This window comes from Hippopotamus amphibius, chromosome 9 (genome assembly GCF_030028045.1).
Source record: "Hippopotamus amphibius kiboko isolate mHipAmp2 chromosome 9, mHipAmp2.hap2, whole genome shotgun sequence".
Taxonomy (NCBI): Eukaryota; Metazoa; Chordata; class Mammalia; order Artiodactyla; family Hippopotamidae; genus Hippopotamus; species Hippopotamus amphibius.
Window position 1 is genome coordinate 111,003,884 of NC_080194.1, and position 21,332 is coordinate 111,025,215.

The 21,332-nt window shown below is 38.4% G+C and overlaps 1 protein-coding gene across 1 annotated transcript in view; it reads right to left on the minus strand.

Annotated features, from left to right (window-relative positions):
• CALN1 (calneuron 1) overlaps positions 1-21,332 on the minus strand; it is a 482,900-nt gene that overhangs the window by 260,121 nt on the left and 201,447 nt on the right. The gene's annotated exons all lie outside the window — the stretch shown is intronic.

A 21,332-nucleotide genomic window follows, 5' to 3' on the forward strand; every position in this document is an offset into this window, starting at 1 on the left:
ATAAAAGAAAGAAAGAAAGAAAAAAAACTAAAGAATTTTCAGCCCAGAATTCTATGTCCTGTGAAACCATCTTTCAAAAAATGAAGGCAAAATGAAGATATTTTCAAACAAAAGAAATCTAGAAAAATTTGTCTCCTGCAGCCCTGAAGGGAAATGATGCCAGATGGGAATTTAATCTACAGGAAAAGATGAAGAGTGCCAGAAATGGTAAATATATGGGTAAATTTAAAAGATTACATTTTTCTTCCCTTAATTTTTTAAAAGATCACTGGCTATTTAATGCAAATTTTATAAAATTGAATATTGAGGGATTTATAACATATGTATATGCAAAGTACATGACAATGTGACCAAATAGGACAGAGAGAATATATATATATGTATATTTATTTATATAGTTATAGTTGTACCTATAGTTATATATTTACAGGTGTGTGTAAATCATGGTATTGTAGACATTTTTAATGAACTGGAATCATATTAAATGTAAGTAAATTGTGATAAAGGATGTATATTGCAATCTGTAGGGCAACCACATACACACACACACACACACAAATAAAAATCAAAGCAGTACAGCTAAAAAGGAATGTAACAGAGGAATTAAAATTAAATACCAAAAAATAATTAATTAAGCTAAATGAAGGCAGGAAAGGAGAAAGAGATGAAAGGGAATACATATGGGTCAAATAAAAGGCAAATAACAAAAAGGTGTAAATAAGACAAATTATACAATAATTACATTTTATGTAGGTAAACTAAATATTTCAATTAAAAAGACAGAGATTTTTCTGACCAGATAAAATATGAAGACTCAACTATATGTCATCTACAAGATATGCACTTTAATAAAATGACACAGATAAGAGGAAAGTAAAAGAAATGGGAAAGATACACCATAAAAACAATAAGGATAAAAAAGTTGGTGTGGCTGTATTAATACCAGAAAAAATTTATTTTAAGGCAACGGTATTGCCAGAGATAGAAAGAGACATTTCATAATTCTGAAAAGAATCAGCCCATCAGGAAGTCACAACAATCCTAAATTACATACATAAATGCATATGTACCTAATAATGGAGTTTCAACATACATGAAACAAGAATTAACAGAATTAAAGGAAGGAATAGATAAATCCACAATCACTGTTGGAAATGTTAACACTCTTCTTTCAGGAACTGATAGGGAAGGAAAAGAAAGGAAGGAACATGAGAGAAAGAAAGGGAGAGAGAAAATCAACTCAACGTTATTAGTCATCATGGTAATGTAAATTAAAATCACAATGAGATATCAATACACACCCACTAGATTGTCTAAAATCAAAAAGACAGACAACACCAAACATCAATGAGGATGTGAAATAATTGGATCTTTCATAATACTTGGTAAGGGTGCAAAATGATACAACAACTTTGGAGAACTGTTTGATGGGTTCTTATAAAATCAACTTTATACCAACCCAGCAATTCTACCCCAGAATACTTACCTAGGAAAAAGAGAATATATATTCACAAACAACAACAGAAGTCCACAAAAATGTTCAAAAATTTTTCTTCATAAGAGCCCCAAATGGAAAACAACCTAACTGTCCAACATCAGGAGAAAGGATAAACAAACTGCAGTATTCATGCAGTGTAATACTACTCACCAATTCAAAAAAAAAAAAATGCACCCACCTAAATATACAAAGCAAATATGAATAGATCTGAAGGGAGCAATAGAAAGCAATATAGTAATAGTCAAGCACTTCAAAACTCCACAGTTCAACAATAGATAGATCATCCAGATAGAAAATCAATATGGAAACATTGTACTTGAGCTACATATTGGACTAGATGGACTTAACAAGTAGATACATATCCAACAGCAGAAAAATAGACATTCCTCCCAAGGGCATGCAGAACATTCTCCAGGATAGATCATATGTTAGGCCACAAACCAAGTCTTAACAAATCTAAGATTAAAATCATATCAGGCATCTTTTCTAACCACAATGGTATGAAACTATAAATTAATAAAAGAAGGAACACTGGCAAATTCACAAATATGTGGGGATTAAACAACATACTCCTGAACAACCAATGGGTCAAAGAAGAAATCAAAAGGGAAATAAAAAAATATCTAGAGACAAGTGAAGGAAACACAATATACCAAAACATATGGGATGCAGCAAAAGCAGTAGTAGGAGAGATTACTGTAAGTGCCTATATTAAGAAAAAAAAGATCTCATATAAACAACATAACTTTATACCTCAAGGAACTAGTAAAAGAAGAAAAAAGCAAGCCCAAAGTTAGTAGAAGTGGGTAAATAATAAAGACCACAGAAGAAATAAGTGAAATAGACTAGGAAGACAGAAAAAGATCAACAAAACTGAGAGCTTGTGTTTTGAAAAGATAAACAAAATTGACTAAGAAAAAATAAAATTAGATATGAAAGAGGAAACATTACAACTGATACCACAGAAGTACAAAGGATCATAAGAAACTATACCATGAACAATTATGCACCAACAAATTGTATAATCTAGAAAAAAAGGATAAATGCCTAGATACATATAACCTACCAAAACTGAATTATGAAGAAATAGAAAATCCAAACAGACCAATAATGTGTACGGAGATTGAATCATTAATTAAAAATCTCCCACAAAAGAAAAGTCCAGGACCCAATGCCTTCACTGGTAAATAAGTATCAATCCTTTTCAAGTTCTTCCAAAAAACTGCAGGGGACACTTCTAAACTCATTTTACCCGGCCAGTATTACCCTGATACCAAAGCCAGACAAGTACACTACAAGAAAAGAAAATTACAGGCCAATATCTCTGATGAACATAGATGCAAAAATCCTCAACAAAATATCAGGAAACTAAGTTCAAAAATATACTAAAAGGATCATATACCATAATCAAGTGAGATTTTTCCTGGGATGCAAGGATGCTTCAATATACACAGATTAATAAATGTAATACACACTAATAGAATGAAAGATAAAAACCATATGATCTTCTTGGCAGGTGCAGAAAAAGAATTTGACAAAACTCAACATTCTTTCATGATTTAAAAAAAAACACTCTGAACAAATTACTATAGAAGGAATATATGTCAACATAATAGAGGCCACATATGACAAGACCACAGCTAACATCATACTCAATGGTGAAAAGCTGAAAGCTTTTGCTCTGAGATCATGACCAAGACAAGGGTGCCCACTCTTATCACTTCTATTCAATATAGTACCAGAAGCCCAAAATAAAGCAATTAAGCAAGAAAAAGGAATAAAAGACATCAAATTGGAAAGGAAGAAATAAAGTTACTTCTGCAGAAAACATGATCTTATATATAGACAACTCAAAAGTTTAAAAAAACAAAAACAAAAACAAAAAACCCCAAACTGTTAGAACTGACAAACAAATTCAGTAAAGTTGCAGGGTGCAAAATCAACATACAAAATCAGGTGTGTTTCTATACACTAACAACAAACCATCTGAAAAATAAACTAATAAAACAATATTTATAATACCTTCAAAAAATAAAATTGGAATAAATTTAATGAAGGAGTGAAAAATCTGTACATTGGGCACTATAAAACATTGATAAAAGAGACTGAAAAAGACATATATAAATGGAAAATATCCCATGTTCATGGATTAGAATAATTAACATTGTTAAAATGTTCAGACTACCAAAAGCAACCTGCAGATTCAATGCACTAACTATCAAAGATTCCTTGGCATTTTTCAAAGAAGTAGAAAATACAATTCTAAACTTCACATGGAATCACAAAAGATCACAAGTAGCTAAAACTATCTTGAGCAAGAAGAGCAAAGCTAGAGCAATACTGAAAATCATACTTCCTGGTTTCAAACTATATTACAAAGCTATAATTACCAAAACAGTATGGTACTGGCATAAAAACACACACAGGTTAATGAAACAGAATAGAGAGCCCAGAAATAAACTTACACATATACAATCAACTAATTTTTGACACAGATGCCAAGAATACACAATGGAAAAAGAACAGTTTCTTCAATAAATGATACTGGGAAAATGGTACATACACATGCAAAAGAATGCAGTTGGACCTTTATCTTAAACCATATACAAAAATCAACCCAAAATGGATTAAAGACTTAAATGTAAGACCTGAAACCATAAAAAGGTCCTAGAAGGAAACAGGCAAAGCCTCCTCAACATTGGTCTTAGCAATGATTCTTTGAATTTGGCACCAAAAGCACAGGTAAGAAAATCAAAAATAAACAACTAAACTAAACACCAACTTAAAAGTCTCTGCACAGTAAAGGGAACAAACAACAAAATGAAAATGTAACCTAGGAATGGGAGAAAATATTTGCAAACCATATATTGATAAGGAGTTAATATCCAAAATACATAAACAACTCATACAACTTAATAGCAAAAAAAAAAAAAAAGACATTTTTCCAAAGCAGACATACAAATGGCCAATAGGGATATGAAAGATGCTCAATATCAATAGTTATAAGAGATATGCAAATCAAAACCACAATAAGATATCACCTCACACCTGTTAGAATGGTTATTATCAAAAAGACAAGAGATAACAATTGTTGATGCAGATGTAGGGAAAAGAGAACTCTTGTACATTTTTTATGAGAATGTAAATTTTATGAGCCATGATGGGAAGCAGTATGGAGGTTTCTCAACAAATTAAAAATAGAACTACCATATGATCTAGCAATCTCACTTCTAGGCATGTATCAGAAGGAAACAAAATTATTATCTCAAAGAGTTATCTGCATTCCCACATTCAATGCAGCATTATTCACAATAGCCAAGATATGGAAACAACTTATGTGTCCATCAACAGATGAACAGATAAAGAAGTTGTGGCACACATATACACAATAGAATATTATTCAGCCATAAATAGGAAATTCTGCCATATTTGACAGCATGAATGAAACTAGAAGGCATCATGTTAAGTGAAATAAGCCAGAAAAAGAAAGAGAAATACCATATGGTATCACTTTTTAAGTGAAATCTAAAAAAGTTGAACTCATACAAACAGAGTAGAACAGTGGGTTGCTGAGTACAGGGGGAAATGAGGTGAGGTTAGTCAAAACGGACAAACTTTTAGTTATAAGATGATTAAGCTCTGAAGATCCAATGTACAGCATGGTGACTATAGTTCATAATACTACACTGTATACTTGAAATTTTCTAAGAGAGTAGATCTAAAGCACTCTCAACAATTTTTTTTAAAAAGGTAATTATGTGAGATGAAGGATGTGTTAATTAACTTGACTATGGTAATCAGTTCACAATGTGTGTGTCAAATCATCATGTCGTACACTTTAAATACGTTACAAGCTTATTTGTCAATTATACCTCAATAAATCTGGGGGGGAAAAAGAACACAATCCTGGTTGCATCTCACAGACATTATGTTGTATGAATGAAGACAGACACAAAAGAGCACATACTGTATGATATGAAGTCCAAATACAGGCAAAACTAATCTACAGTGATAGAAAGTCACAGAGTGTTTGCCTATGGGAGGGCGAGGATTGAATAGGAAGGGGGACTGATGGAACTTTCTGGGGTGTGGAAATGTTTTAATACAAGAGTCAGCAAATTATGACTCATTGGCCAAATCCAACCCACCTCCGATTTGTGTAAATAAAGTTTTATTGTAACACAGTCATGCTGCCTTGTTTACACAAGGTCTGTGGCTGCTTTTGCAGGACAAAGGTAGAGCTGAGTAGGCGAAACACAGAGTATGGCCCACAAACTGTGAAATATTTGCATCTGGTCCTTTACAGGAAAAAAGAAGGTTGCTGACCTCTGTCTCAACATGTACATATTCCATGGGATGACACAGTTACATGGGTGTATACATTTACATAGAGTGATGGGTTGAATTATGTTCTTCCCAAAATACATGTTGAAGTCTTGATGCCTAGTAGCTTAGAATGTGACCTAATTTGGAAATAGGGTCACTACCAACATGCCTCATGTCCTTATAAGACAATCATGTGAAGAGTGAGAAAAGGAGAAGACCACGTGATGATGGATGCAAAGACTGGACTTCTGTGGCTGCAGGTCAAAGAATGCCACAGGCGGTTGGAAACCACCAGAAGCTAGGAATAAGCAAGGAAGGATTCTTTTTTTTTTTTTTTTTTCTTTGAGCATATAGGAACAATTTTTTTGTTTTGTTTTGTTTTGTTTGTTTTGTTTTTTGGGGTTTTTTTTTTTTGCTTTTTTTTATTATTATTATTTTTTTGGGGGGTACACCAGGTTCAATCATCTGTTTTTATACACATATCCCCGTATTCCCTCCCTTGCAAGGAAGGATTCTTGTCTACAGGCTGCAGACTTCCAGCCTCCAGAACTGTAAGACAATAAACTTCTGTTATTTTAAGCCACCCAGTTTGTGGTACTTTGTTTCAGCAGCCCTAGGAAACTAATACACTTGATTACATGGATGTATGTCTTTACAAGTTTACATGAACATACACATTTAGCAAAACTCATCAAATTGTGCACTGAAGAGCTGTGTATTTCACTATTTCTAAACTGGTAGTAAAAACGAAAAAAAAGTATTTTTAAAAAACGGATAAGCAAGGAAGCAGATGGCTTACCAAGATACACAACTGGAGACCCTGGTAGCAAGGAACAGATTCAGCATGATTTCTACCCACCAGAATCTACTGTTCCAAATTTCTTCAAGGCAACTGCCCATAAGCTTAGGTCTAAGAGGGCAGAACCCAGAAAGTTATAGGAACAGATAAGAATCATCACATTTAAAAAATGATATCTAAATAAGATCTTTAGCTATTGTTTTGTTGCCTGGGAATAAACAGAACTCCAGCCACAGGAGTTGCCTCCTTGCAGAAGGTTGAGTGCATACTAGACAAAATCAGGGAAGAAGGGCATGATGCCTTGTGCCAAGCAGCCATCATTGTGGTCTATGACAGATCTTTTAGTTGGCTGACCTAGCAGCCATTCCTGACCTCCTTCTCCTTTACTATCCTTTACTAAAGAGGCTGCAAAGCTAAATATTCACTTTCGCAGACTTTTTTACAGTTAAGGCTGGCCATGTGTTTCAGTTCTGGCCAATAAAAACCTTAGGAGAAAGCTCCTCTTCTCAAACAAAGAGAGTCTCAGGAAGTGACAGTGTTTTGCCCGTCTTTTCCTTCATGCTGCCAATGTATGTGTGATGCCTAGACCTAGGCAGCCATCTTGAGACCATGAAGCACCAAACATGAGAACAAAAAGCCAACAGCTATTTGTGATAGGGTAGAAAGCTGGAAACAGCATGAAGACTTAAGGCCATCAGTGTGCTGCTACCATAACTTGCCCACCTTCAGATTTCTTATTAAGTAAATAATAATTGTCTTTGTGATTTAAGCCACTATTCAATAAGATTTCTGTTACTTGCCGTCAAATGCATTCCTAACTGATGAAACTAACAATTACATCCTTCCTAGCTAAGAGGTCTAGCAAACAAGAGAGAAAGATAGGAAATAGAGGGGGTGGCAAATGAATTATAAATATACAAAGTATTCTTCAAAGGCTATGAGTGGATCTAAGTCTACTTGTTGGCATCCTCTAGCATGAAAATATCAAAGTAGAAGTAAAGCAGTTACTAATAAAAGAAGCAGGAAGAAAAGAAAAATGAGAATTGTTAACATTTATTGATGGCTTACTAGGTTCTAAGTGATTTATATGCATTGCATTATCAATTCAGATAGGAACCCTTGTATCATGATGATGTCAAGAAACAGGACCAGTAAGCATGCTAGAGTCAATCAAGTTTCTGGGGCTGCTACCAAAATTGTGTAGAAAAGAGCACTAGACTGAGAATCAGCAGATGAGCATTTGGAGAATTAATATCTCTCAGATAGCTTTTCTTTCCTTTAAGGCAATTATCCACAGGGTCCACTTAAGACCTAACATTCTAATTCCTGACATATTTAGTCTGGCTTAAGCAACTTGGCTCAAGTAATTTGGCTAGATTTATAAGAATTCATAAAATATTTATGAAACAGCATAGTCATGTCAAGGGAGCTATAGCAATTGATTATTCCAAGCTCCAAACACTTGGCATAAATGGTCAGGGAGGATACAGAAGATAGAATTCTGTCAATAAAGATAATAACTTCCTAAGCCCTCTCAACATGCTAATACAGAGCTGTGAACTTAAGGAGGAATTACTGTCCAGGTAAGACGAGGCTTTCTTGTCACAGCTATATAATCTATGTTAATGGCCAGAAACCATTTTTATTTGATCTGTGGATACAGTGATGGTTTTTTTAGACAGTAAAATTATTTTTCCCCTGAAGTCAGCATTAAGTTAATTGACATTTTATCAGCACACACATTTTTTTGCAAAGAAAAAAAAAAAAGACAGGAAAAAAAAGAATGACTTGGATCGTGAATTGGGAAGAAGGCCTGAGAAGAAACAGTCACATAGACAGTCCACAAAGTTAATAATCTTCAGGGCGGAGAAGCAAAAGTTGATTATTTGTAAAGTAGACGGTGAATAAATTGGGGGAAAAAAGTTATTCAAGCTGTAGAAAATTACATGGATTTGTATTTATGTCTAGCATCAGTAGTAAAATTACATTTTCTAGTGAATCTACAGCTCAGGGCTTTAAAGTATAGATCTTTTAAAATGCACCAAGTAGAATTCCAAGGATTACAAGAAATGTTTTATTTATAATGTTTGCATGAAGCTAGACACTGTGCCCATCTGTCTCTTCCAATATATTTTCAAAACCAGATTTATGGACTATAACTAGAAAAGTAAAAAAGGAGAGTGTTCTGACTTCCTCCCCAAGTAATTCAGTCTATTATATTTTTTCTTTGCTATAAACTTGCCAGTACGATTTACCATAGTACCCTTTGTCAGTTTCATAGTAGTATGCTTTGTGTCTTTTTTATGATAAATTCTTCAAGGATGCAGACAGTGATAGCTATCTGATTTATCACCCCCTCCTCTACATTTCCACATACTTGATATAGTGGGAGAGAAATAATTATTGAATGAAGGATCAGAACTCTAATTACACTGCATCCCCTTCTTCTGAAAAGGACATGAGAGAGAAAAATGCTCCCCCCCAAAAAAGTGAATTTCACCCTCTATGGCCCCTACTGGCCTCTTGTTTATACCCTCACTCTCCCTCTCACTTATTCTTTTGCTGCCATTCAGGTCCACTCTCTTGTCTATAATTACGGCCTCGATGACTCCGAAGCTAGTTAAGAAAACATCTCATATACTTTTAGCAATCATTATCCAAGCTTCGAGCACAAGGAGCTCCACTCATAGCCAACCAGATGAGCAGCAGCAGAAACCCCTTGCAAGACAATGTTTAAAAGGATTTTTAACCATAATGGAAAATATTAAAAAAGAATGTGTGTGTGTGTATATACACATATAACTGAATCACTTTGCTGTACAGCAGAAATCAACATGTAAATCAACTATACTTCAATAAAAAATATTAAAACTGAAAAAATTTTTTAAAAAATAAAAGGATCTTTTAAAATGCACGGCCATTTTAAAGTAACTCAATCAAAGTGTCAGGAATGTGAGGCTGAACGTTAGTCCCAGTGGCGTCGTCCCTGTCATTCCCCCAGAGAAGAGTAAACATCAAGAAGAACCCCGGACACAAGAGTGTATATTGTATGACTTCACGTATATAAAACTCTAGGAAATGAAAACGAATCTGTACTGACAGAATGCAGATCAGTTAGGGACAGGGAGGAAGGCGTGCGGACGAAGGGATGAACTGCAGGGGGAATAAGGATGTTTTGGGGTGAGATAGAAATCAAGATACATGTCTTGGTCACAGTGGCAGTTTCATAGGTGTGTACTTTGTAGAAACACATTGAATTGCACACTTTAAATAGGTGCAGTTTATTCTATGTAAACTATATCTCAACATGTTTTTTAAAAGATAAGAATAAGCCAGAGCCAATTCAGAATAGGGTGACAGGGCAAGAAAGCATCCCATCTTAGAAAAAAAGTGAAGATTCTTGGGGAACATAATCACTGCCATTAGGGGTCTGGTGGGCCATCAAATTCAAGAGTCCAAGGACCAAGGCAACCCGGTGGAATCTGAAGGCAACAAACTTCACCTGCAAATAAAGAACAGCTTCCTAACCCAGAAGAATAACCTGAAAATAAAACTGGCCGCCATGTTGCAGAGGGAGTTTCTTGGTACTGGAGATGTTCATGGAGAAGCTGGGCTGACTACAATGTCGTAGAAACATTTTTGGAAAGGCAGAGATGACTTTTCAGGCTTCTTTCAACCTGAAGATTCTAGAATTCTGCAAGACTGGACATTCCCTGTTGTCTGTCGTTAGCACAGAAAAGCCCAAAGTTACATCACCTCGCTTTACTGGATAATTTTCCCCAAAGACAATTAACATGTCAGGATGGAATTGAGGAGGAATTTTCTGCCCTCTCTATGTTGTATCTGACCTCCTTCTTTCTTTTGGTCCAGGAACACTTTTACTGAAGATAGGTGGCTTCTGTTTTGGCTCCTTTCCAAAAGCTCATGTTATCGTAAGTAACTTGTCTGAAGTGAGCACACACAGTGGTGGCTGGGTGGAAGCACCGAGAGTAACTTATGGGAGCGGATTCTCAACATCACCCTCATGTCACATCTAACTCACATCTTCGTCTCCTGCTGAAACAGTGTGTTGGAGGGATGCACGGGTGTTATCCTTAAGCATCATGACAAACTGCAAAACCTGCGAGAACTCATTCATTCATTCGGTCAGTGAACATGTGGGCACTCTCATGCACCAGGACGCTCTCCTTCCTGCTTTTGACTGTGAGCTCGTCTCATTGTAATCGCAAGTCATGAACCTGACTTAGGGAGGAGGATACACACAGGAGGAGACACATTTAAAGACGTTATATAGAAATAAGACCTCCTGGGCTGCTGGGTGACTTAGGCCTGGCCAGAGGGTCAATGTTAGACTGATAAATAGATCAGGATTTCTGTTGTTAATTTCTGATCATGCTCAAGAGGTGGGGGGTTCATATCCTCTAAGCCAAGCTTTATATTGAAATGGGACATCTTCAGGAGACCTGACCCTAACGTAGGATGAAGAGTCATGCCCCGGGACCCCAGCCACCGAGGCAGCCAAGCTCTGGCTCGGTCTTGTCCCTGCTCCAGCTCTCTCCTTTGTGGATAGGTCAGTGTTCATTCACACCTTCACCAGGGGCTGAGCAAGGGCGAAAAAACAGGAACGCACTCAGATCCAGCCACTTGTTTTCCAGCCAACCGTTCCCGCTCAGAGAGGTTAGGCAGTAGCTCATTTGGTCAGGAACTTGATCTGAGGGTTTTTAATTTCATTGATCTTACCGGCCCCATTTGAAAGGATAATAGGGAGATGTGTTTGCATTTAGCTCTTCCAAATAACTTCCGGAAAGTGCAATGGAAAAGCCCGTAAGCTATTCAGAGGGAGAATAAGGTCCAGTGTGTACTGAGTGAAGGAACAGGAATCCACGAAGAACAAATAAAGGATCGGAAAGAAAGGTAGGGTCAGGCACGGGAGGAAAGACCATCCTCCCCTCCCCGCCCCCCCGAAAATCCAGATCAGGCCCTGGTCAGCATTGAGAATTATTTCAGCTCTATATTAAGAAGAAAATTCTAATAAAGAAAAGGCAATGGAAAGTGTGAACCCTGTAAAAGGCTGCACTTAATCTTTGTGCAAGAGATCCAACTGAGTAACGTCCAACACAAAATCACTGTGATTACTAATTTGAAAATGGGTTCTTTTTTTTTAATTTAGGTAGGTGACAAATCTACCTAAAGCATCTTTTTAGTATTAATAAACATATATACTAATAAACATTGAAAATGGGTTAACATATTCTCATTGTATTTTTCACATGGTTAGTACTTTTTAAGCATATCATAGATGTCTATTTCAATAGGAATGGCAAAATTCATTTTGTCAAATTTAGAGTTCATTAAAAAAAAAACGGTAAATTCTGAAATGCTTTTATCCTGTATTTTACATAACATTTGTATGAGAAAATCTGAAGTCCAAGCTTTTCCATATTTTAATGGTCTTTTGGTCTTTAGGCATCATGGCTTACTTTAAAGACTGACTCTGAAACAATAACGGTTTCTTTGAAACAAACAAGATGTTAAATGAAAATTGGTAATTTTTTTGGATTAAAATTAACAAAGAGTAAAATTTAGATCTTTTCTCAAGTGCAAGTTCTTACAGGGACTCAGACTTCAGGGAAATGTTAGGCTGAAAAGTTGATCTGAATTAGAGATTCTTGAAAATAAATTTCTCATTATGACTTTCAAGGGCATTTAATAACATAGGAAGGAGATAAGAAAAATATTCTATTTATATATCTAACCAGGACAGCTCTGAAGACTAAATAAATTTCATGGGTAATTAATATCATTTGCATGAAGACTAATATGCCCGAGACTAAAAGTTCTTTTTTAAAGGACACAGAATTTTCTTGAATGTCTCTCACTGATTCAGAGTGGTACCTGGCCCTGGTGAACATATCTGCCCCAGAAAATCAAACAGGTGAAGGCAAGTGTCATTAAACACTCTAAGGCAGACCCTAGGTTCCATCAGCCGAAACTAGCAAGTTTTCTTCCATGGAGAGTGTTGTATCATTGGACGCTTATGGATAATTGAACTTACCACCATGGAAATCAAAACTGAAGTGGAAAGCAAATACCCTACACATATATATGCATATACACATTTGTGTACATACAGATGTATAAATGTATATGTACAGAAACTTTTCAAAGATGCTCAAATTTACAGACATAATTAAATGAATCCCCATATAACTGTAATCCGGATTCAATAATTTTCAAGACTTTGTCATATTCGCTTTCCCTGTTTCTCCCCCTTTATTGATGAAATATTTTAAACACATCTCAGACAAAATGTCATTTTACTCCTACATACTGCAGTGCACACCTATTAAAAAAAAACAAACTTTTTCTTACATAACTATATACTGTTACCGCATTCACAAACAATAATTCCTCTGTATCATCTAATACTCATCCCTAATTCCATCTCCCCGATTGTCCCACAAGGTCATTTACATGATCACATCAGAATACAAACAAAATAAAAGGCTCACATGTGATCTGTCCTCATCTAGAACTGACCAACCTCTTCCCAGCCATTAACTTCTTACAGAAACTAGGTCACACATCTTGTAGACAGTCCCGCTGTAAAATAATAAGAAATATAGATATAGATTGTCTTTGACTCCAGCTCCTGCTAATATCTGGTCTTTGACTCTGTTCCTAACACAGAGCTCCTAAATCCCTTGGAATGTCCTGGGTAACAGGAACATCTTTTGTTCTAATGAAGCAACTCTTGGCTGGCTCCTGGATGGGGGCTGGTCACCAGGAAGACCAAGGCATGATTAGAAGCCTGGAACTTTCAGCCCCACCCCACCCTCATTTGCCAGAGAGGGGAGAGGGGCCGGAAATTGGTCATGCCCACATGATGAAGCTTCCATAAAAATGCTGAAAGTTTCCAGGTAGGTGAAGATCTCCACATGCCAGGAGGTAGCTACCCACCCCAACTCCACAGGGACAGAAGCTCCCGAACTCGGGACCCTTCCGGACCTCACCCTATGTATCTCTTCATCTGGCTGTTCATCTGTAGTATGTCCTTTATTATATAATAAACTGGTAAAGGTAAGTAAGTGTTTCCCTGAGTTCTACGAGCAGGTCTAGCAAATTACTGAACCCAAGGAAGGGGTCACGGGAGCCCTAGTTTATAGCCAGTTGGTTAGCAGTACCAAGGACAAGCTGGGACTTGCTATTGGAGTCTGAAGTGGGAACCATGTTATGGGACTGAGCCCTTCACTTGTGGCATCTGATGCCAACTCCAGGTAGTGTCAGAACCAAACTGAACTGCAGGCCCCCCAGGTGATGTCAGAGAATCAGTCAACGTGGGAATAAACCCACACTTCTCAAGTCAGAGGTGTTGTGAGTGTGGTAATAGCGTAAGAGTAAAGGAAAACTGTGAGTTTTTTCTAGACACCCACATTCTGCAAGCCTCTGTGGTGTTCTTTAGTGTGTTCCTCTGTCCCTCAGGTTTCCTGTAAATGGAAGTTGGTGCTAGAGACTTGATTAGGTTAATATTCAGTTTTGTTTTGTTTTGTTTTTTAGAACAACTGGTGCTGTGAGCTTCATGTTGCTTCATATCCGGACCCGACAATATCTGGATCCCCCAATTAAAGTAATGTTCAGCAGGTTCAGGTGGTGAAGGCCTGTAATTTCCACTGTAAATTTCCCCATCAACTTTTCATCTCATGGTTTCTTTCACGGATAACTCTGGCTTGATGCAAATATTTCATATATATGTATGTGTGTGTATTTTTATATATTTATATAAATAGATACAGGTAGAAACATTGAAATATATATCTATATATATGATCTATATCAATATATCACATATAATCATATTTATGTATATGTGTGTGTATAAACACACACACACATATATATATAAAATCAGGACTTATTTTTTTCCCAATGTGTTTATACCACTTGCATGTATTATTCCTTTTGATACTTACTTATATTACCCCATTTGGGGCAGCAGAACCTCTTTTTGTGATCACCCATGAGTCTTTGGACTTAACATACAACCTAGCTCACAGTAATAAGTTCCATGACTTTTATCTATGATCTAAACTTATTTCCACATAAAAATCATCAATAAAGGGGACTTCCCTGGTGGTCCAGTGGTTAAGACTCTGTGCTTCCACTGCAGGGGGCACAGGTTCAATCCCTGGTTGGGGAACTAAGAGCCCGAGTGCCGCACGATGTGGCCAAAACAAAAAAAAATTATCAGTAAGAGGGCAACTCTTCAGCTTCTTCAATATACCCACATCACAAGAATTGATTGCATCCCTACCCCATCCCAGGCACCGTGTAAGGTGGCTGGATGACAAAGGCAGATAAAGCACATTCCCTGTTCTTAAGAGCCTTGCGGATTAGAGCAGCTGTTTGTGAACACAGCATGCCTCCCATCAGCACTTCAGAATCAGGTGGGAAGTTTGTCGTAAGCCATTTACTGCTCACCATAGATAAGAACAGGGATGTTTGCAAATGGCTTGCTCTTTAAAAAAATAAATGAGAACAAGTTCAATGTCAGCCCTACAATGCTGCCAGGCTCAATGCATCTCAATACTCAGAGGACCAGGAGGTGAACACAGCTGGAGCACGGGGCACGGGGCATGGCAGGGCACCCCATACATCTGCATCAGTGATGTCAAGTGTGTCATGGTCTAAAAAAAAAAAGTGCTGATCTAGCAAGAGAAATGTATCATCGGGTAAATAAAATACAATGTGATATGTTCTCACAATGCTACAGGAATATAGATGAGCAGATGATTCAAAACATCTCAGTGAGAAGAGAAACAGGATTTGGGCTTTGAACAATGACTGGAAACCAGTGTTGGTGAAAAGGACAGGGCATTTTAGCAGGGAGATCAGCTTCTGCAAACGCATAAAGATGTGACAGCAGTATGGACGCAGCTTAGTTTTCCGTGGCCAGAGACAGAAAGTATTTTCAAAGCAGCAGAGAAAGGTTGGATGGGGCCAGGTGGTGAAAGTGCTCATAGCCAGGACAAGGTACCTGGAGGTTATCGTTAGGCTATAGGGAACCATCAGCTTCTTAAGGCAGAGTAATATGGTCAGATCTACCTTTTAAAAGGATAACTCAAGGGAAGCAGGGAGGGGCAGGGGATAGATGAATAAGAAGGGAGAAAAAGTAAAGAAAAAAGATGAGTTAGAGGCTTACTATAATCCCGATGAAAACCCAGAGGCCCAGAAGTCTTGCTGAATTTGCCAGGTGGAGAAAAGGAGGCAGAAATGGAATCAAGAAGCTTTTCAAAAGTGAACCTTAAAAAAACTCGGTGACTGAGGACATGGGAGGACTCAGGGAGACAGAGATTAGAGGATGACTCCGAGGTCTCTGAGGATCAACAGGCAGTAGCAGAAATGCAACTCCATTACTAACTAGTCAAGTTGGAGTGCAAATGGATTAAGAATTCATATTGAGTGTATTTGCAAATAGGCAGGTTGCAAAAAACATCTCAGAGTAATACACTCATCAGGATTTCCATTTCGAAAATACATGCAGGGCCACTAACATTTATAACCTCTCCATGTTAAAAATTTAATGTCGTCTTTGTAGTAAATTATGAATGTCCACTATGCCAGGATGCCATCCCTAGAGTCGAAGAAGAGTCCCAAATTCGAGGTTGCTTAGCTACCAGAGTCCCCTTGAGCAGAGAAAAACTGACATTTTTTTTTTCCCCAGTAAAGTCTTTCACAGATCTCAAACTGGAGCAGGGGGAAATGATCATTAAAAACTGACCTTATGACTTGGGTGCAGTTCAGGAAAACAGAATTTGCTCAACCAGCAGGGGGCATCCCACCTTCTCCAAGAACCTTTCTAAAATCCTCAATGCATGTTAGCACCCATTTCCCGCTAATCCCAGCCCGTGATCATCTCTTCTCACTGGTACCACCCTGGAGGCACACCCCCGCACAGTGGTTAACTTTTCAGTTGTCTTCTCCAAAGAGACTGACATGTCTGAGACCATAATCTTACACGTCACGTACTGTGTAAGGTCGAAGACAGAGGCTCTGGTGACCGGCTTTGAATCCTGGCTCTGGCCCTTACTATCTGCCTGGCCGTGAGCAATTCCTCAATGTCTCTGTGTCTCAGTTTCCTCATCCGTAAACTGGAGCTGGTAATAGTACCCTCCCCTACAGGATGTGAGCATTAAACAAGTTAAAATATTTAAAGTGCTTGATATAGTTCTGGTTCATAGTAAGCATTCAATAACTCTTGGCTATGATTGGTGTTCTTATTTCATGTGTCCTCTGTCATATTTGGAGAGAGAAAAACACACAGCATTGGTTATGCAAACAAGGGATGATCTTCTGGTCCTTTCCCTATTGCGTCTTACCCCTTTGTTCCACTTTGTAGTAAGATATTCCAAATTACCTCAGAACTCCAAAGGTACCTCAGGACCTGGGGGAGAATTCTGCCGGTGTGTAGGGGACAAAGCAGTTGGGAGGAACCGCCCAGCGCATCTCTTCGTGGGTGTGAGGAATTTGCATCCTTTGGACAACAGGTCCAAAGACCCTTTCTCTGGGTCAGCCAGCTCAGCCAAAGAGTCCAAGCATAGGGTTTCCTCTCTGGGAAGATATACACCAACACATAAAAGGAAGGAGCATTTTCTGGAAATGCTGAAGACTGCCTTAAAGAAGAAAAGGACAGACGAAAAGGAGGACGAGCCTGTGACAAATAGGTAGGTGGGAGGAAATTAGAGATTTTTTTCAGGATTGTTTAAGGAGCTTTCCTGGAAAGGCCCCAAGATGAGCAGTGGAGGGCACAGAACTCACCTTCTCGAGGCCAGCAAGCCAGGTTGTGGTGGGCGGAACAGCAGCCCTCCAAAGATGTCCACATCCTCTGAATACGTCACTTTACATGGCAAAAGGGACTTTGAGGGTGTGACTTAAGGATCTTGAGATGGGGCAGGGGGCTCCTCCTGGATTATCTGGGTGGGTCCAATGTAGTCACAAGGGTTCTTACTAAGAGGAAGGCGGGAGAGTCAGAGAAGCAGATGTGAACAGGGCAGCAGAGTCACAGTGATACGGGGCCACAAGCCGAGGAACGCGGGCAGCTTCAAGAAGCTGGAAAAGGCAAAGAAGGGGATTCTCCACTAGACCCTCCAGAAGAAACTGCAGCCCTGCTGACCCAGTTTACAGACTTCTGACTTTCAGCACCAGAGGATAACAACTTTGTGCTGTAGTAAACCACCAAGTTGGTGATCACTGTTATAGCAGCGATAGGAAACAAATACACAGGAGGAAAATGCGAGGGGCTAGGAGTAAAGTCCACATCTGCTCCGTGAAGATGCAAAGAGAAGACAGGAGACTGCAAGAGAGAAGCTGCAGGCAAAGCAATTAGAGCGCCATTGGCAGGAAGGGCATTCAGAAGATGAAGAACGTGGAACCAATCTGAGCCTGATGGGATTTGGCCAAGGAATGTGATTAATTTAGCCAACAAAGAGTTGCAAGAGAGTATTCTTCTTCTTCTGCCTTTTGTGGGGGAAAATTGAGAGTCTGAAATGGATGAAAAGGATTCCTGGGTGTCTTGTCTAACACACTTTTCCAGGTCCTCTCAGTCTTTCATCAACTACGAGCTATTACATAATCTGTAAGTTTTGGAAAACGAATAATAATACAAGTGATTCTTGCCCATAGAAATGCTGATTAGTAGCACTGAGTGGAATGCGATCACTGCCCAGTGGGTGGACCATTTTGCTTCCATTTGTAAATCTACTTCAGCATTCCTTATTTGCCTGCATATGTCTGGTTCTTGGACTGTTCCTTGGAACAAGGTGTATCATCTTACTGTTTCTCTCAACTGATGACTTAAATAAAATCTTTGACGCATGTTCATTATATATCTGTGTGAGAGTCATGAGTTCACATTTTCAAAAATGTATCCTGTAATATTTAATTAGCCTAGAACTGTAACGTAGCTAACATACACCCAAAGGTGTGTGTGTCTGTCTCCATTCCACCCACGTGGGAGCTGACTTTTTGATGCCAGACAATGGTGTCATAGGGTCAGGTGCCATGAGGGCCCAAACCATGGTACTTTGGCAAAGGATGAGGTTGATACTGGGTTCACCACCCCCCACCCCCCCAGCAGGGGACTTGGTACAGCAGGATAATTGCTGCCTCTTGGACTATAACTGAGGGAAGACTTGATACAGGAACTGGGTGAGCAGTGAGGGTCCCCAGTAACAAGCATCACTCCACAAGTTCTTCATCTTTACTCCCACCCACCACGCACAGAAGATGTTCCCCCATCCTGGTCCAGGAGAGGCAAATAAGCATCTTCCCACCAAGACTCTCCCTCCCTTCAGGACTGTTGGGTCCAGCAGTGAGAACACTGAACAGACTAAGAAAGGAAGCAGGAAGAACAAGTGATCTTTAGATACTCTTCTATGTAATCAAGGCTAAAAGAAAGAAATTTTTCATACAAATTATCTTCAGAAACGGTGCGGACATAGTCGTGGATAAGAATCCTCGTGGAGTCGAGTAGTTACATTATTCCTTCTGTGTCCGACGTTCCAAAATAATATTCATAACTTTATGGAGAAAATGGACATTTTTGCTTTATTCCTAGCTTTATGGAAAATGATTTTGTTTCTCCATCAGCTAAAATTTGGCTCCTGGTTTCAAATAGGATTTTATTTTATTAGAATGATAAAGCTTTTGTTGGGAATAAGTATTGCACTTTATTAAGTCATTTCAATAGGTATTGAGCTCCTTTTTCTTTTCTTTCTTAAACTATTAATAAGATGTACTATGTTAATTATTTCATACTGAATTATTCTTGCATTCCTAAAACGAACCTCACTATCTTGGGATACCATACTTCGAATGCACAGAGCCAAATTCTGTCCAAATTCTTTTGGACTTTTGTGCCTATATCAGCATTTTCTAAACTGTTCAGCAGGATGTTATTAAATGTGCAATGGCTTTTTTAAAAGGGCCTATTCTCTAGCTTGAGAGGTGATAGGTTAAAACAACATTAGCGGGTCTCTCCTGCATGAATACTCAGAGGCCCTAATGGGCCGGCATGCACGGTGAATCTCAAAAAGGGGGAGAGATCTTGCTGTATTTCCCAAATTTATTTGACTAGGAGACTTTTTTTCCAGCACATCTATTTACATTCCCCAGAACAGTGCTCTGCAGAACACCCGTTTTCAAATTGCTGGTTAACTAAAGAGCAAGACGTTTATTTGTTTGTTTCCGAAATACGTTTACCTAGGTTTGGGTTCAGGATCATATTTGACTCATAGAATAAATTTAGTAAATGAGTCCATGATTCAGAAGGGCTCTTTCAATACAGGAATCACCTATACCTTGAAAATTTGAAAGAATTCCCTGTGATTCCATCAGTTGTCTCATGGGAGAGGGCAGTGTTTTGAGAAGTTCAGCCCTTACTCACTCTGCCCTAGTCAAGTACCCTACTTTTAGCAGGTTAACTTTTTTCAGCTAAAAAATGTGTTCCTTTGTTTAAAGATTAAAACCTGATTAGCATTCAATTGTATGTTCTCATGTTTAAATACGCTTTCTCACTATTGTCTTATACACCTGTTCATTTCTAACTTTGTTCAACCGTTTGCATTTGTTCATGGAACAAAGAGCTTAAAGTGACGATTGCAGAGCAGAGGCCAGGCATGAAAAATGATAAGTTATTATTTAGGGGAAACTCATGACCTAGTGTGAGAGACAGACACATAAACAATTAATCACGATGCCTTATAATGAGGGATGCAATTCCTTGTAATAAGGCGGGCAAACAGGCTGTGAAGACAACCTTACCATGACTAGCGGACTGGAGGAATTGACACCATCTTCAAAGAGGTCCTAAAAACCCAATAATCACAGCAATTTAGGAAGAGGCTACAGATCACTCAAGAGAAGAGAGAAAAATGGCATGTGAATCAAGACCTGCTGTATAGCACAGGGAACTCTACTCATTACCCTGTAATGGCTTATATGGGAAAAGAATCTGAAAGAGTGGATATATACATATATATGTAATACATATATACATATGCATGTGTATATATATATATATATATGATTCACTTCACTATACAGCAGAAAGTAACACAACATTGTAAATCAACTATACTTCAATAGAAATTTAAAAAAAAAAAAAAAGAAAGAAAGAAAGGAATGGTGTCTGGAGAACATGGGATGGAGGACAGCCAGAGGTGAGGCTGATAAAGTGTGTTTGAGCCACAAGCTTAAGCTGGTATTAGTTTCCTATCACTGCTGTAACAAATCACCACAAACTTGATGGCTTAAAACAATACAGTCGTATTGCCTTACAGTTCTGGAGGTCAGAAGTCTGAAATGGGTTCTGCTGGGCTGAAATGAAGGTGTGGGTGGGGCTGTGTTCCCTCCAGAGGTTCTCAGGAGGTTTCCCTGCCTTTGTCAGCTTCTAGCATCCACCTGCACTCCTTGGCTTGTGGCCTCTTCCTCCATTCTTAAAGCCAGCAGTGTAGCATCTTCTTTCCTCTCTGACCCGCTGCTTCTTTCATCACATTTTCTTCTCTCACGCTGACCCTCCTACCTCCCTCATACAAGGAGCCCTGTGATTGCACTGTGGGGATTAGGATGTGGACACCTTTGGGGGAGGAGGGCACTGTGATCTCATCCACAAGGCCCTCGTGTGCCCTGCCTAGAGTCTGGGTTTGACACTGC